Genomic DNA, 17,142 nt, shown 5'->3' on the forward strand with positions numbered 1-17,142 from the left:
ATGAAAGTTTACTAAGTAATAAACTAACATTTTGTATTATGGCCCAAGTACAGTCATTTTTGCAGCTAAAAATGGCTATTTTTGGAAATTCAAAATGGCGGACCAGAGAAGATCCCCCTTTTCATGTATGAAAAGTGCAATTTTTCCAGTCATGATGAAAACTTAGAATTTGAGGGTGGTGGTAAATATTAATTGAAAAGGTAACATTAGTGAATGGGTAGCATGAATTCTGGAAATTAACAACTAAAAATCTCACACAGTGTCCCTTTAAGGGCCGAAACACCCTATGACCCAAAGGAACACTACTGATGATGTGTACCCGTAAATGCAATTCCCCTTCATACCAGTAAATCCAGCTCACCTTCACGGCACCATCCACCAGTCACCTACAACTCCACCAAGTGTATGGGCTCGCACAAGAATATTAACACCTCATTCTGTGCTTCTGGAACCTTTTCATGCATTTTTCACAATATTGTAAGGCCATGATATATGTACATTGAAAATGACCTGTTATTTGACCTGTTATTTCCTTACAGATATGTTACCAAAGGTTGGCTAAACCAAAAAAGGAATTTAGATTTTTCTTCCTGGAATCATCTGAAAGAAAGTGCTCAGAAAATGGTCAAATGGCACATAAACATTCAACTGCTGAAAAGCCTAGGGATATGGTCCTAGAATAATGTAAGACCATAATATCCACTGAAGATTACCTTTTCAGCACAATTATTGTATGTCCTATTGCCTAGATATTCATACATTTATTAATTTATATTTTAACAAAATGGCAAATCGCCCTTATGCCTAGGCCCTCCCCTTGGGACTGTATATCAAGATATGTTTTTGTGAGACACACTTTAGTTTGTTTTGTGAAAGGAGGGTTGCTCAAAAGCACAATGCACACCCAATAACTAAAATGCCTGGAGTTCTTAAACAGACTCAAAGCAAATGTATCAAGAGAAAATTCAGGCTTCTCTTTGCCCTGTGAAAAAAGCCCAAATCTTTTGCACCATGGATTCCACAAAACATTGACAGCATTCCTTCAACATTCTGTCCAAGGTTTCTGTGGTTGCATCACACATGCGGTGCAGATCTGTCAGCAGCACAATCCAACAGAATATCATTCAGCACATTGTCCATGTTTTCTATTGGTTTCAGATGGAGGAACCCGCCCACGAGACTTAGAAATCCCTTTGAAATGGCTTTCACAGAATACATGAAATTTCATATGATGGTAAGTAACACATGCTTATGGTTATAACAAGTCTTACAAAACACTGTGTGCCGAATTATCAGGCAAACAAGTATTTTTACTATTTCTAACTCCAAGATGTAAAGGAAAAAACAAAAAGGCCGGCGTTTGCGCATAGACTTTTGAGCCGTGCCTTGCTTGGTGCGTCCGCTCACAAAAAGTAGTGATCACTCAAAGTAACAAAAAAGGAGGCGCACACAAGATTTGAGTAGAAAAATGTATACCGGAGCCGAAAAGTAACAGAAGAAGTCAGTGACTAAAGTCAGTGGAGCTAGCCACTTTGGCAGATAACCTATTCTTTAGTATGACATATGCCCTATGTCAGGGATGGGCAATTATTTTGGCCTGAGGGCCACATTGGGTGTAGAATACGGATCGTAGGACCAGATGTTGCAGACAACATGCCTGTGCCAATAATAAGAAATACTGCAATGTACACTGACATTTTTTTTTTGAGTTTGGTACTTTGGATTTAAAAGGCTCTGTGGGCCAGATGAAATGGCTCAGCGGGCCGCATGTGGCCCACCGGGCCTGAGTTTGCCCACCTCTGCCCTATGTCCTGTTTTTTGCCCCTTGTGCTATCTTAAAGTTCAAGAAAGATCATTCAGATTCCATTTGTCTGATAAAGGTAGTTTCATTTAATACACTGCTATATGTTCATAATTTGAAAATCACTCAATTTTCTGAGTTTAGATGTATCATGGTAAAGAAAATACTCCTAAGAATACACTGACAACAAAACTGTGGCTAGAGGCAGTAGGCTGAGACTCTGGATCATCACTAGCCACTGTGGTCCGATGAACAAAAAGTGAGCAAAAAGTTTATGTCAAGCCCTGATATGTATGTGTGGGCACTGGGCAGAGAGAGGGAGAAGAGAGAGATAGAGGAGAGAGACTTTATTAGATTTAGAGCGAACACAACATTTTATATATTTCAATTATTTTTATTGACATTTAAACACATAGGATTATGCATCAGCAGGATCACAAAAGCACAGTAACATGGAGTTAATCCAGTAACAATTAACCATTCAAGCTGATCCACAAATGTGGGATAACTGTCATCCTTTTGAAAAACAAACACTCTCTCTCTCTACCACTCTCGCGCACGCACACACACAGGCAAACCCACACACACACACACACACACACACACACACACACACACACACACACACACACACACACACACACACACACACACACACACACACACAAAGGCAAACAAACAAACAAACACACACACACACTCCTAGAAACACTCCTAGAAAATATTTGCAAAAAAAAAAAAAAGATGAATAATAATAATAATAATAAAATAAAACAATAATAATAAAAATAAAGAAAGTTAAGGGGTAGGGGTGGGGCTTGGGGTGGGGATTCAGTCGGGCTTCAGCTTAATCCATCAGATTTGCAGAGGGGATGGTGCTAAAGTGCTTAAGAAATGGCTGCCAAACCTTTTTATACTTCTTGGTGGAGCCTCTGATTCTGAACCTAAGTTCCTCTAGTTTGAGATGCATCATCACTTCCTTGACCCACTGGCTATGTGAAGGTGGAGACCTGTCTTTCCACTTAAGCAGAATGAGACGACGGGCTAGGAGGAGTGCAAAAGCTATAGCCTGTGAGTGGCTGTTAGAGATGGAGAATTCTTCTGGCACCACACCAAAGATGGCAGTCAGTGGATTAAGTGTTATTTTTTGACCACACATACTGGAAATCGAATCAAATATTGAGGACCAAAAGGGGGCAATAGACGGGCACGTAAAAAACATATGGGTCAGAGTAGCAGGGGCACTGAAACGAACACAACATTTTAGCTCTATCCATATACCCTACTCTATTGGATTCCGGCGTGGAGACTGTCTAGTCCATTACAGGAATGCTTCTTACAGAGCAACACTTGCCTTGACTGTGTGTTTCAGGTCAACATGGAAGACCCAGCCATGATGACCCATCTTCAATGCTCATACTGAGTGAGAGGTTGTAGCTCACGATTCATGACCCCATCCATCTTCTCCTCAATATGATGCATTCATCCTGTAGGCCTACCGTCACCACAAAAGCACCCCCAATGATGCTTCCACCTCCATTCTTCACAGTGGGGTGCAGTTCTTGGGATTGTTGTAATCTTTCTTTTTTGTTCAATAATGGTAAGTGGAGTTCAAAACCAGTAAGTATTACTTTGGTCTTATATGAGCACATGGCGTTGCCCCATGCCACCTTTGGATCATCCTGATGGTCTTTGACAACATTTAGTGCCTGGACATGTGCGTTGCCCGCTGCAGGACATTAAAATCCATGACAACATACGGTAGTGTGTTACTCTTAATGGTAACCTTGGAAGCTGGTCCACAAGTGGTAGATAGGTAACAAGTGATGCTGGTCCACAATTATCTATATGTGATGAAGTATGGCATAGATATCAAGTGTGTGACAGCAAGAGGTCTTGCTCATTGCTGGTTGGCCTACTTCTTATTGCAATAAAATGGAAATTAATGATTTAAAATGTAAAATGATATATAAATTGATTGACTTTTTTGAGATTTCACATGTATCTATCTATCTGTGTTTCACATGTATCTATGGTGACAATTACAGCTACAGTACCTCTATTGTTGCAAAAGTGGGAACATCTGAAAGATAAATGCATTAACAACACATTTCCCCTGTGTATATATGTAAACAAACAAAACCAAACAAAAGCAGAGGAACAACTGAAATGTGAAACGTCACTTGAGTTGTGGAAAAAGACAGCCTTTGCTGTCTTTGCACGTGTATTTGTCTGCGAGAAGCGGATATTTCACGTAAGCTTCGCATTTAATGGGCAGAATGTGTTATTTTGTTGCCGTTTTGATCACAGTACCTAGTGTTCTGAGATGCCATTGTGTCTGAAAATGTATTTCTCTTGACCTTTATCAGGAATGCTCTGTAAACAGAACTAACATTCTCTTCTGTTTTAACAGAGAATATGGTATGTGAAAATTCCACTTTGAAATCAAACTTGGCTGCATTAACAATGGCATATATACTGTAGGTTGTCAGTTCAGAAAGTATATCGTATATATCGTATCATATCTAAAGGCCTATATATATATATTCCATTCCAAGTTTAAGAATGAAGGTCATGGTTTATTTTGTTGATTTGTCTTTTCTTATGGCGTGGTTGTGGTCAACCCTCCAACAGCAATACACTAAATTACCAGAGGGAGGCAGTACTGATCTGAGAAATGAATGTGGATCGTGTTCATTTTAGGTAAGAACAGGTGTCAGGAGAAACATTTTAAGGAGAAATAGGGCTTCTTGGGAAATAGGCAGGCCTACTTTGTAGTGTGCTAATGAGGTAATGATTAACGACTTAATGTTTTAAGTTCAGTGATTGCCTTGGATTACACTAGTTGTTTAATGTTTTGTAACAATTGGTGATATGTAACCAACAAGGATTTAAATGAAACTGATTGAACTTGGGAACATTTCTAAGCGCTGTTCATTTCAGTGATCATGAAACAGGGGGAACATTCCTCAGCACCGTTCATTTCAGTGATTTCCAAAAGACGAATCACGCTGCAGTAGGGTGTGAATGATAAGTGACATATTTAACCACTGAAGCGTACTGCCACACTTCGACTTGCAGCAACTCAGGCATGGCCAGACCACACAGCAGAGGGCACTGGTGTTCAGACTGCGATCCAGTGGTGGATATCATCATTTTCAGTGGTTGATGAAATAGCTTTCAAATTCCACTTTAGTGAAACAGGGAGTGAGAGAAGGAGACAGAGAGAAAGAGAGAGAGAGAGAGAGAGAGAGAGAGAGAGAGAGAGAGAGAGAGAGAGAGAGAGAGAGAGAAAGAGGGAGAGGGGGAGAGAGGGAGAGAGGGAGGGAGAAGAGTCGTGATAGTGGGTGAACACTTGTCTGCCCTTTAATAAAGAGATATTTGTTCAGCCGTGTTGCATAACAGCCACTGGACTGTGAGCTAGTGCTGAGGTAGGACAAGCCAACGCGAAACCTCTTTGTTGTGCATTCCCCCTCTCGCCTCTCATCCATTGGTCCGTGCCCTGCCGTCCCTTCTCTGAGGAGACATCATCACCCAAGCCTCAGTGCTAAGCAGCAGTGTCAAAGGACCAAGTGCGTGTCTCATCCTGGGCCTGCCCCAGGGCCTCAGCGCCAGTGCTAAGGAGACAGGAGAGCGGGGAGCATTCAAGGTTACAGCAATGACAGGGGACCTTTGGTGGAAATAATAATAATTATAATAATAATGATAATAATAATAATAATGATAATAGGCCTAATAACAACAATAATAATGATGATAATAATAATAATAATAATAATAATAATAATAGGCCTAATAATAATACCGATAATAATAGCTTAATTGGAAAAAGTAGGTGGCTTAAAATCATTTCCTTTCACAGTGTCTTACATTCACAGGATCCAGGGCAGGCACCGTAATAGACTTGAAATCTGCCAACATTTTAAAAATAACTAAATCGCCTGCATGGGGAGATTAACCAATTGTTTAATTCCTGGAAAATAACTGCATTTCGAGTAGCTGTTTTGTGGAAGGATGGAAAGCTTTGTGCAAAGCGACAGTGTCTGAGAATAAAAACGTCAATGTCGATGTCAATGTCAGGGCACTGTTTTAGCTGAAGAGGACCATTGATCAGGAAGTGTGAGGAACACTGTAGTAGACCTGCCCTCCGTGTGAGAGCTATCATTGTTTTGACAGATAAAACGGATCGTACGAAAACAAGACCGACGCTCTTGATAAGCAGAGGAGGGTGACCTCCTGAGGCTCTTACTCAACAGCGGAAAAGAAAGGCCCGGCGGCGTTTTTCACACTAACTCCCTCATCACTTGCTGCCTGCCAGATGGAGTAGTCGAGCATTATTCTCCTCTTAGCTCTGAGTCCATCTCCGTCTCTCTCTCCCTACATCTCTGCTTCTGCCTATCTCTGCCTCTCTGTCTCTGTCTCTGTCTCTGTCTCTCTCTCTCTCTCTCTCTCTCTCTCTCTCTCTCTCTCTTTCTCGCTCTCTCTCGTACACAAACTGACACACTGCTGTCCACCCCCGAGCCCCGCTACGCAGTGTGGCCAGCGTAGCCATGGCTATGTAGGATGCTTGCGTAACCATGGCAAGGCTGGGTTAGACCAGTCCCATTCAGTGGCCTTCATGTGGAAGAGGGAACAGGTATGTCCTGGGGCAAGGCAGCAATCTATGGCATGTTCCAACCGCAGCTAGCTAGGCCATCCCGTCCAGTCCTATATCCACGATAATGACACATCCACTCATCAATGTGTATATGTGTAGCCTATACGTATAGTAGGCTGTTGTGCTGGAATTATTTATTGCCAAACAAACAAGGCTCCATTTCATATTGCATGTGTGTGCCAGCCTTGTTGACTTGTTTGTGCCCTACATTTTTCCACTCCATCAGTGCATTAGCATGTCAGTCGGCAGCACGGCTTGATGGACTGGACACATGCATGATGCACACATGCAACCATAATGTTCTCAGATCAGTGTGCAGCAGTACACTTATTAATAACTCTATTGTATAATACGGCAGCCATTTTTCATCTTACTGGCCAACATCATCAGAACTAAGCCTTGACCACTGTTATGTCAGTCTGGCAGACGCACATGTATCCTGTTGCCCAGTATGGTCCAACACACTGTATTTCATGTGCCCTGAAACATTGGTCTGGCTCCAAAGTCCAGTCTGATGTATCAGTTGTACGGTCACAGTACGGTATCAGTTGTACGGTCACGGCTAAGTTCTGTGCCGGCGCGTTCCTAACGTCACAACGTCATGTTGCATACAGCCATTGGGGACAGCTACTGCTACAGCCGTCCTGTCACGTCCACTAAAGTCATTAAAAATTGAGCATGTCAAGTGCGGAGGCCTATTGAAGAGAGCAGGCTTGTTTCAGAGGGTGAGAGGAATGCGTCTTGAGGAAGTCAAGCAAGGCGAGGCACGTTTATTAGTACCGCATATTTCATACTCCGAGACAGCTCAAAGAAAACAATCAGTAAAAAATCACAGCAGAGTACAAAAAATAATAATATATCAAATGAAAAGGACAAAAGTATAAAATATAAGGACAGTAAAATTCATATACGCAAAAGCGGCAGAACACATCTGCAGCTGAAGGACTGTTTTGCAAAATCCATTCATTGGACATTGTGTACCGAGAAACTGTGTCTGCAGTTACTGCAAGAACATGGCCGTTGTTATTTTGGTAAATAGTGCAGTCATAACAGCGAGGCAATTTGGTGCACAGCAGAACATGGCACTGTGGTGCAAATATGGAAAGGGGCGATTACAGTTGTAATGGCAATGGACCTTTTTTAATGCTGAGCTTTTTCTGAAGACAGTTAACACTTCATTGAGGTCTAGAGATAGATGTCTTGTATGGAACCTTCTCTGCTTATGATGTTCAGCCTTTTATTTGATCACATTTTAAGCCACATGAGCAACACGCACACATACGCATGCACGCATGCTCACACACGCACACACATGCACATGCACGCACGCATGCACGCACACATGCACACATACACGCACGCACACACACACACACACACACACACACACACGCACACACACACACACACACACACACACACACAAACACACACACACGCACACACACAGACACACACAGACATACACACACAGACAGTGTCTGGGGTCGGCAGTTGGCCCACAGAGGTGTGGGAAGTTGATCTATCGACTAGAACTCAGAGTGACGGCGGTGGGTAGCCAATTTGCGTCGCTGCGGATAAGTGGGAGATATTTTTTTCCTTATTTTTAGAGGCGGCTAAAAATACTGCTGCGGCTCACTAAGGTGCACTGCACGCACAGTACACAACCTTCTGGTGAGTCAGACATCCACAGTGATCCGCACTCTCCATGTGTGGAGAAGAGAAGAGGAGCTGTGGAGAACAGAACAGCAGGCTCTAATGGGAGCCAGTGGACAGTTGCTGCAGTGGCCTCTCCTTTCTCCTTTTCACCAGACATACTGTACTTTGTTTTAGGGCAGGATGCAGCCCTACTTGTTATCATATATACATATATGTAGTGTGTAGTATACTATAGTTTAATATAGTATAAGTATTGCATACTATATTACTATAGTATAGAGTCTTACATGCAATCGCCTTGGGATTTGACCTCCTCTCCTTTTCACCAGATATACTTTTTAATCAAATTGAAAATATAGTATAAATGGCTGCAGCCACAGCTTAACACAAGAGCGTCTGTCTGCAACTTCAGTGCAGACCTTGTAGTAAAGTAGATCGCGTTGTGCAGACCAGTGTGCCAGACCAGTGTGTAATCCCCGTTCCCTTACAGTGAGTATTGATTTAACCAACCCAAAAAAATCCTCTGGTAACTTAAGCTAGTTGACCGACTCACAGAGTGACACATGACCTATTTCTTCCTCCTCAAGCATTGCAGTGTGTGTTTATTAAAATGAATATACGTGTAGATGAACTAAACCAGTGCGCAGCTTTGTGAACATTGTGTCCATATTTTATAGCTGGATTAAGCCAGATCAGAGTAGTTTATCAGTCATGGTATAAACAGACGTCTAACCCCCCATGCCATCCCCCATACTCACATTCTCATTGGTCGTTGCGTGTAAGTTGTGAGCACGCCCGTTATGTAAACTCATCTCTCAGAATAGCGTCTATCCTTTATACTCACGGTCTTCTGCAAGCCAGGGGGGATGGATGCTCCATGGAGTCTTCATTAGTCAGATGATGGATGCACATTATAATCATAATATTTAATCTTTATTTTTAGACTACATCATTTTGCCTCTTAGTGGCTGTTTGTGTGCATGTGCGCCTATGAAAATGCACTCACACACTGAAGAACGCAGCACAGGGACATGATTTGTGTCCACGCTCGCTGTGACATTGTTTTAAGGATAACAAAACATCTTTGTCTCGCATCCATCCATCTTCGGTTTGTGTGATTGCAAACCAGGACTATATGCACTGATATTATGCAGGAATATGTGGCTCTCCACCAACGATACCCAATTGCAACACAGACACATCATGTCTCATCAGATAATGCAGACAATTCACACGTCCCCTGCAGCAGTGTCTGCATGGTGTGATGGCTAGCAGGCCAAAGGCAGAGGACTGTTGTTGTTTATCTAGTTGTTAAGGGATTTAAGTTAAAAGCATCTTGACGGTCAGTGTCAATGGAACAGGTTACATGGCTCAGTCACTGCTCTCTCCCGCCCCTCCGAGTCCTCTAAGCCTTACCATAAACAGCAAACGGCCATTGCGGCAGTTATATAAGTTTTTCTAATGCGTTCTTGGCCTGATTTTCGTGCCCTTTTGTTTTCTCCTCCCGGTCAGCTCTGTTGGGGCATTCATGCCCTGTGGCCAGGCTCTTGTCTGGGGCTGGGCCCACTCTATACGCACACTGCAGCGCCAGATGGGAGAACAGCCTCCCTCAGTCTTCGGCCCCTTTCGTAACGTAACCTCATTTTTTCGCTGCTGGTTTTTCTGCTCACTGCACTGCACTCCGTTCTGCATTCCGTCGTTTTTCTCTGGACATGTCGTGCGTCACGTAGCAAATGTCCGACTTGCGTACTGTATGTATGTGAGGATGCAGTTCATGGTGAAATGCTGTATCTTTACAAAGTGTAATTTGTCAGTGTATAGGATATCATCATGCGTTATACAACCAAAGACTGAGTCTAAAAATCAGTGTCAATGCGCAAATACAGTATGAACTGTGCAAGACTTGACATATAGACAAATAAACACCCAGGCACACCAACGCCTCCAAACAAGTCCATCATTGCACTACTAAGCTCCCCATTAGCCATGTCTGTCGCCAGACACCATCCCGAAGGTCAAGGGTTAAACTCCTCCAAAACCCCCCTCCTCATCACACACATAATCTGCATGAGAGAGAGAGAGAGAGAGAGAGAGACAGAGAGAGAGAGAGCGAGAGAGAGAGAGAGAGAGAGAGAGAGAGAGAGACAGGGAGAAAGAGAGAGGATGAGAGATAGAGAGAGAGTGTGTGAGAGAGAGGATGAGCGATAGAGAGAGAGGACGAGGTAGAGAATGAGTGTGCGTGTGAGAGAGAATGAGAGATCGAGAGAGAGAATGAGAGATCGAGAGAGAAAGAGAGAGGACGAGAGAGAAAGAGAGAGAGACTGTGTATGTGTGTGCAAGAGAATGAGAAATCAAGAGAGAGGACGAGAGATAGAGAGAGAGAAAGAATGAGAGATCAAGAGAGAGGACAAGGGATAGAGAGAGGACGAGAGAGAGAGACAGAGAGGAAGATAGAGAATGAGGGAATGACAGAGATAGAGAGAGAGAAAGAGAGAGGGGGAGGGGAGAAAGAGAGGGCACAGATATTATTTAAGTCCCTCTCATTCACCTGTCAGTGTGGGTCTCCTCTCTCCGCTTATATAACTCTGCGCATAGCGTGGTGTGTCACCGGTGGCCTGTGGCACTGTGTTGTTTACTGGGCCGTGACATTGAGCGGTGATGGTCTTTAACATCTGCCAAAACACACTTAAAAACATCAAACATCGGTATGCAGAGATGCTTCTGCTAATGCCCAGTCCATTGATCACATATTTGGTGGGGGATGGGGTTCAAGACTGGACTGGGACCATGAAAGGCATGGGCATTTTTGCGTGGCCAATCACAAATGTGGCCCAGTCTGTAAAAAACACTTTAATGTACGGTGCGGCCTCTTTTTAAAAAAAAAAGAAAAATTGAGAATTTGTACTGTAAAATATTGCAAGCCAGTCAAGTGTACGAAGTTGAGTTGCCCTGCTGTTGTAAGTTTGTAAATTAACTCAACTCGAGGTTTAACTCAATTTGAGGCTTTCTCAAGTGGAGTTAACTTTCAAACTTAAACCAGCAGGGCAACTTACTTTTTTATGTTTAACTGGCTGCAGTGTTTTACAGTGTGGGCCAGCACCCTCACAATCTATTAGTAAATAAGAGTGAAGCCTGCTCCTAGCTGAAGAATTGGCAGTCTGTAAGAAAATAGTAATAATAAAAAAAAGCGTATAGAATCGACCCCCAAGGAAATGCCCAGTATGCCAGATCCGTCCAGTCCTGGGGTCTAGTGGTAACTTACAAGCACCTTCTGACCTTTTGGAAAACTAAAGCTTGAACAATGTGTTGTGTTACTTCTAAAGGCAACCATTTTCATTGGTGTGTTAGCAGCGTCTGGTCATAAGTTCAAGTAACCTAAGAGTTGTAACTGATCAGCCAGGCCCCTGAATATGCTATCTTCTCCTGTGTATGACTATGGCAGCATTGCTGTACAGTATTACACTGGAACCCATTGCAGGAAATGAGATATGGCAAGTTTGTGATACCACGCACGCATGCATGCACATATACACGCACACGCACACATACATGCAGAGATCACAGAATTGGGTTACACTTTATTTGACATGTCGCTGCATAACCCATTCAAAGGAGCTGTTAGATACTTTGGATGAAGGATTTATGATTTAAGGTTTCATAAGACATTCATACCAAACCTTTCAAAGACATGGAATACAAGAGGACAGCAACTTTTCAAAATCAGTAATCATTGAGGGTTCAGAACAAACCCCGCAATAATGATTTGTTTAACTTTTATTTTGACAAGTTGCTGTCCTGCGGTCTGCTAGGTTCATGAAAGGTTTGGTATAAATGGGTCATGAAACAATCATGAATGCTTTGTGCAGATTTTGTAACAACTGCAGCAAATGTGTTATGCAGGAACATGTCAAGTAAAGTGTTACTCAGAATTGTTTATGCAAGCAGTATTTAAGCCTTTCATTCCACAGTCTTAAATCTGTGGGTGCATGCAAAATAAGAGTGATGCTTAGTTTGCAGAAGTGACCACAGAAAGCAGAAATGACATGCTCTCTCTTCTCACTCTCCATATAGTTCCCAGAATATCTCGTCCAAATAAAAGTATGCAGCGAAACCATTATATATATATTTTTTTCTTTCATGAAGTGTGCGTGACATTCTCAGAGCCCCAGAGCAGTGGACTACAGTGCACGATAATGCATGCAAATTTTGTTCAGTGTACTTCCTGCATTGAAACAGGATGTGCAACTGCAACTAGTTCTGGATTAAATCAGGAACTCAGTGGCCAAGGAGATTACCAGCAGTCATTGCAGATTGTAAGTGCAGTTTTTTTTGTTTTTTTATTGTAAGAAAAGATTAGATACAAACATTGAAAAAGCAGGGTATAGTGCACATATTAATCAATAGAGGGGAAAAAAGCCATAAATAGCCATTAAGGCAATAGTTCTTTCAGTTTTTCGGCTGTTCAGTCCTTCAAGGGAGTTAAAATAAAATTTCAGTTCTTTCTTGAAAGAAACAAAGGATGGTTTTCTTCCTCCCCATTTGCATTTGTGTATTTGTATGTGCAGTTGCAAATACACTTTTACGTACTGTGAATTACATGATTTGTGTGAAGCTATAGGCCTACCCTTTAAATAATATTCACTACGTTTAAAACATACCAATTACTCCGCCTCTGCTGTGGTTTAATATAGAATCACTGAGAGCATGATTGGCAGAGTGCATAGCTTTATTGTAATGGAACAGGTTTTGTTCATTTAAAAATAGTCTACACTTTTGTAGACTTATAAAGCACTGCAATTAACAACATATGATTATACCTAGGCTATTATTACTTCCAACCAAGATCATTGCATTCAATCGTAAAGGCACAGCATGTTCTAAGGCAGTGGTTCCCAAACGTTACCCTACCAAGGCCCCCCATATACTTGTGTATCCCAGTAATTTTTTTCTGTGAGGATTGCTTCTTTGGGCCAGTTGAAATGGTGAGGTGCAGAAAGGTGGAGGGCCGGTCAAAGGGGCATGGCGGGCCGCATCCAGCCCCCGGGCCTTAGTTTGGGGACCCCTGTGCTAAGGGGTTTGTGTTGGATATTATGGGGTGTCATTTTTGTTTCTGGGGCAACATGGCATCCTTAGTTGCAGTCAGGGACAGAGTAAGGAACAGTTGCCATAGAGATTTTTCAGTGTTACGAAACTGGTCTTTTTGCCATGACAACCGAGAGGCACAGGCTGATGAGAGCGAACTGATTGACTGACACACACACACACACACACACACACACACTCTCTCTCTCTCTCTCTCTCTCTCTCTCTCTCTCTCTCTCTCTCTCTCTCTCTCACACACACACACACCCACACACACACACACACACACACACACACACACACACACTCTCTCTCTCTCTCTCTCTCTCTCACACACACACACACACACGCACACACACACACTGGTGTTAAATCAAATCAGCATCCGATAGCGTGAAGTGAAGAAACACATTGAAGCTCAGTGACCAAACCAATCTTGTCCTCCCCATGAGCAGGGCTACATCCTGTCACCAACCAGGAGGCAGATCAGGACACTAAGCATCATGTCCTCCACTCAGTGGCGGAATAATTACACACAGGGCCCTGTGGCAAAACATTGATAGGGCTGTCGTGCCGAAAAGTGAGTCCCTGCCAGAACACGAGTGCCCTCATTGAAACCAATGAAATTTTTTGAGAGAAAATTATACTAATTTTTGCAGGATTAATTACATAATTCATGAACTAAAAATATGCTTATGAAACATTACTCGTCCTCCACTTAATATGAGCTATTTGAATGAAACCGTAACATTTGTTATGACAAGTCTTCGATTCTTTTATGGAAATAATACTGAAATTGTAACCAGCTCTTTGTAATACTTCCAGAAGGAATGATGCTTTATTGACAGGCTTTCCATCTTAAATTGTGTCGGATTTGTCTGCAAAAATGAGTAAAAAATATCTGACAATTTGTCATTGGTTTCCATTGGTTTCAATGAAGGCCCTTGTGTTCTGGCAGGGACTCACTTTTCGGCACGACAGGGCCCCCCATATAACCTACCAAGGTCATTACAGGGTCCCCACCATCAATACGGGAGGGACCAGGGCCCAGGGGCAAATGCCCTGCTTGCCCCAGCTATAGCTCCGCCACTGACTCCACTAAATTCACTACATTCAGTTGTTTTTCCTTCCATGACATGTCCACAAACAGGGTTTGCTGGCTTTAACACTTTTACCAACGATGAGGTACGCTTTATTGTACTGCCCCTGTTGCATTAGTTTGGTACAGTGTAGCAAAGTACGTAGCAACATGAGACGTCATGTACTTCCACTGTACCTTAGGGCTAGGGCTGAGGACATGTGCAGTATGTACAGTATACGTACACGTGTATAATATTACATGTTGTTACACGCAGCCAAGACTAAAATTAACACGAGCCAACCGGCCAAATGCTGGTGAAATTGTTTGGCTAGTATAAAAGACCAACTTACTAGACACTTTGACCCATTAGTGAGAGTGTGTTTGACTAGTAAGAATAACATCTAAAAGCCATTTTGGCTGGTGCTGAAAAAAGTTAATTTAGGGCTCTGCATGCAGCTACACTAAAGCAAGATCCCCAACCTTTCTGGGTCTAAGGGCTACCAAGAGATACCTGAAGGCTACTGAGGTGCTATCCGAGGGCTACTTCTTTGTTCAAAATCCTCTACAGGTGTCTTGATATCGTTCTGAAATCACACTATGATTGAATGATCATTTGATTATAGGTAATAAAGAAATATTCTTCATAGGTTAATAAGAAATAATCTCACATTTAAATTAGAAATATGAAAACATAAATTGTGAGTGTAACTGTAACTAAAATCTTGTCATTGTCACTGTACTATGTGTCAACACAGCCTGATCTCCAAAAAATCTGTGCTCCTGGACACGGATGTTAAGGACACGAAATCCGTGTCCAGGGGCACGGATTTTGCCAAAATTCTGTGCTCCTGGACACGGAATTGTTTTCCGTGCTCCTGGACACGGAATTGTTTTCCGTGATGGGCACACGGAAGTGCTTTGATAGGCTATTACCACAGCACTGTGTTAACTCTATCATTAGAAAATACATACCAAATGCTAATCCTAAACAAAATAATGCTATAGCAATTTAAGTTGTGCCCTGACCAAAACATTCCCTAACCTTAACCTGTCATTAAAGACATATTTTTGAGAAATACCTTTTCCAGTTGGTTGCTAGGCTATCAAACTTATAATGAATAATGAATGAAAGAAAACTAGCTGTGCCCAGACCAAAACAATCCCTAACCCTAACCTGTCAGTAAGAAATGTTTTTTTTTTTAGACAAAATATTTGAAATGAGAAAAATCCTGAGAAAACACAAGACTGTGGAAATAGCCTATAGAAAGCACTTCAAGCAATTCCGTGTCCAGAAGCACGGAAAACAATTCCGTGTCCAGGAGCACGGAATTTTGGCAAAATCCGTGCTCCTGGACACAGATTTTGTGTCCTTACCATCTGTGTCCAGGAGCACAGAATTTTTGGAGATCATGTTGACTAAAAAACATACAGTAAACCAGTGGTGGCCGTGGAAGCCTGGAGGGCTGCAGAGGGGTGCTAGGGGGGCCGCGGCAGGTTTGAAGAAAAAGTATTACCAAAAAAAATATGATTTATTAATTAATGTGCACAAAAATAAACTAAACAATATTCCCAGTTAGTTGAGAACTGCATTATAATAATCTATTTCATGTCTGAATTCTGTATTTTACATATCCCAATGGGGAATGACACACAGACAGAGACTATGGTTGGTATGAAAGAGAGTTCACAAAAAAATAGTGAGGTACAACTCATGCAAGGGGGGCCTTGGCTGCAATCCACCGGCATATGGGGGGACTTGGCTGCAATCCACCAGTATATGGGGGGCCTTGGCTGCAATTCACTGGTATATGGGGGGCCTTGTCACGGAAAGGTTTGGGAACCCCTGCAGTAAACCATACACTATACAGTAAAGTGTATACGGTAAGTTACCCAATTTTCAGTTCTCCCCTATAGGTCCAGCTACTGTACATTTGCCACGATTTCACTCCACTGGCCTTTAAGGCATTTTGTTGATGTCCTCTGACATTACTATAGCCCAGATGGGTTTTTTGTTTAATATATATTTTTGTGTTTTTCAGGACAGGTGTGTGTGTGTGTGTGTATGTGTTTGTGTGTGTGTGTTGTGTGTGTACTCGTTATTTACTCTTTATTTACTCTTAAAAAAACAAACAAACAAACAAAACTAACCCCTCTTTGCAATTGCACTTGTTGTTCTGTATATTTCCTGTGCACTTTTTATTTGCTTGTGATGTTGGCTTGATTATGTCCTCTTTTGAAAGTCGCTTTGGTTATAAAGCGTCTGCCAAATGCAATGTAATGTAATGTAATGTCATGTAATGTAAAGGACACTGAAGAGTGGGACAGGACATGTGTGGGAAAGAGGGACAGGGGAGGATCGGGAAATGACCCGGGTCAGAACTCGAATCCGGGTCGCCCTCGTAGCAGTCCAGTGCCCAGCCAACTAAGCCACAGCTGGGCCAGATGTTTATTTTTAAGACAAAGACTGTCATTGACTGGCGTCATCTGACCGGATGACTGGCATCATCTGTGGAAGCATGGGCAGAGTAAACGCAAAGTGACAGCACGATAGCCAAACAGTCCTGAGGGGAGCACGATGCAGCTCAAACCAGATCCTGCCAGCCAGCGGTGGCCGTCTCTGGATGTCTATATGAGTATTATGGCATGTCTCACCCCCTTGCTAATGGCACTGCACTGCAGCACACTGTTAAAGCTTCCTCGCGTCGGGGAGACTAAGGGGAAAAATAAATAAGACCCATTTTTCTGGAGGTCATGCATCAGAGGTTTTAAAAAGACATTCAAACCATAGGCCTATGGGAACAGTCCCATACGTGTTACAGTACATTAACCTTTTATTTCAGTAAACGCATTGTGTATTTACAT

The sequence above is a fragment of the Engraulis encrasicolus genome, chromosome 14, assembly GCF_034702125.1.
Source record: "Engraulis encrasicolus isolate BLACKSEA-1 chromosome 14, IST_EnEncr_1.0, whole genome shotgun sequence".
Classification (NCBI taxonomy): Eukaryota; Metazoa; Chordata; class Actinopteri; order Clupeiformes; family Engraulidae; genus Engraulis; species Engraulis encrasicolus.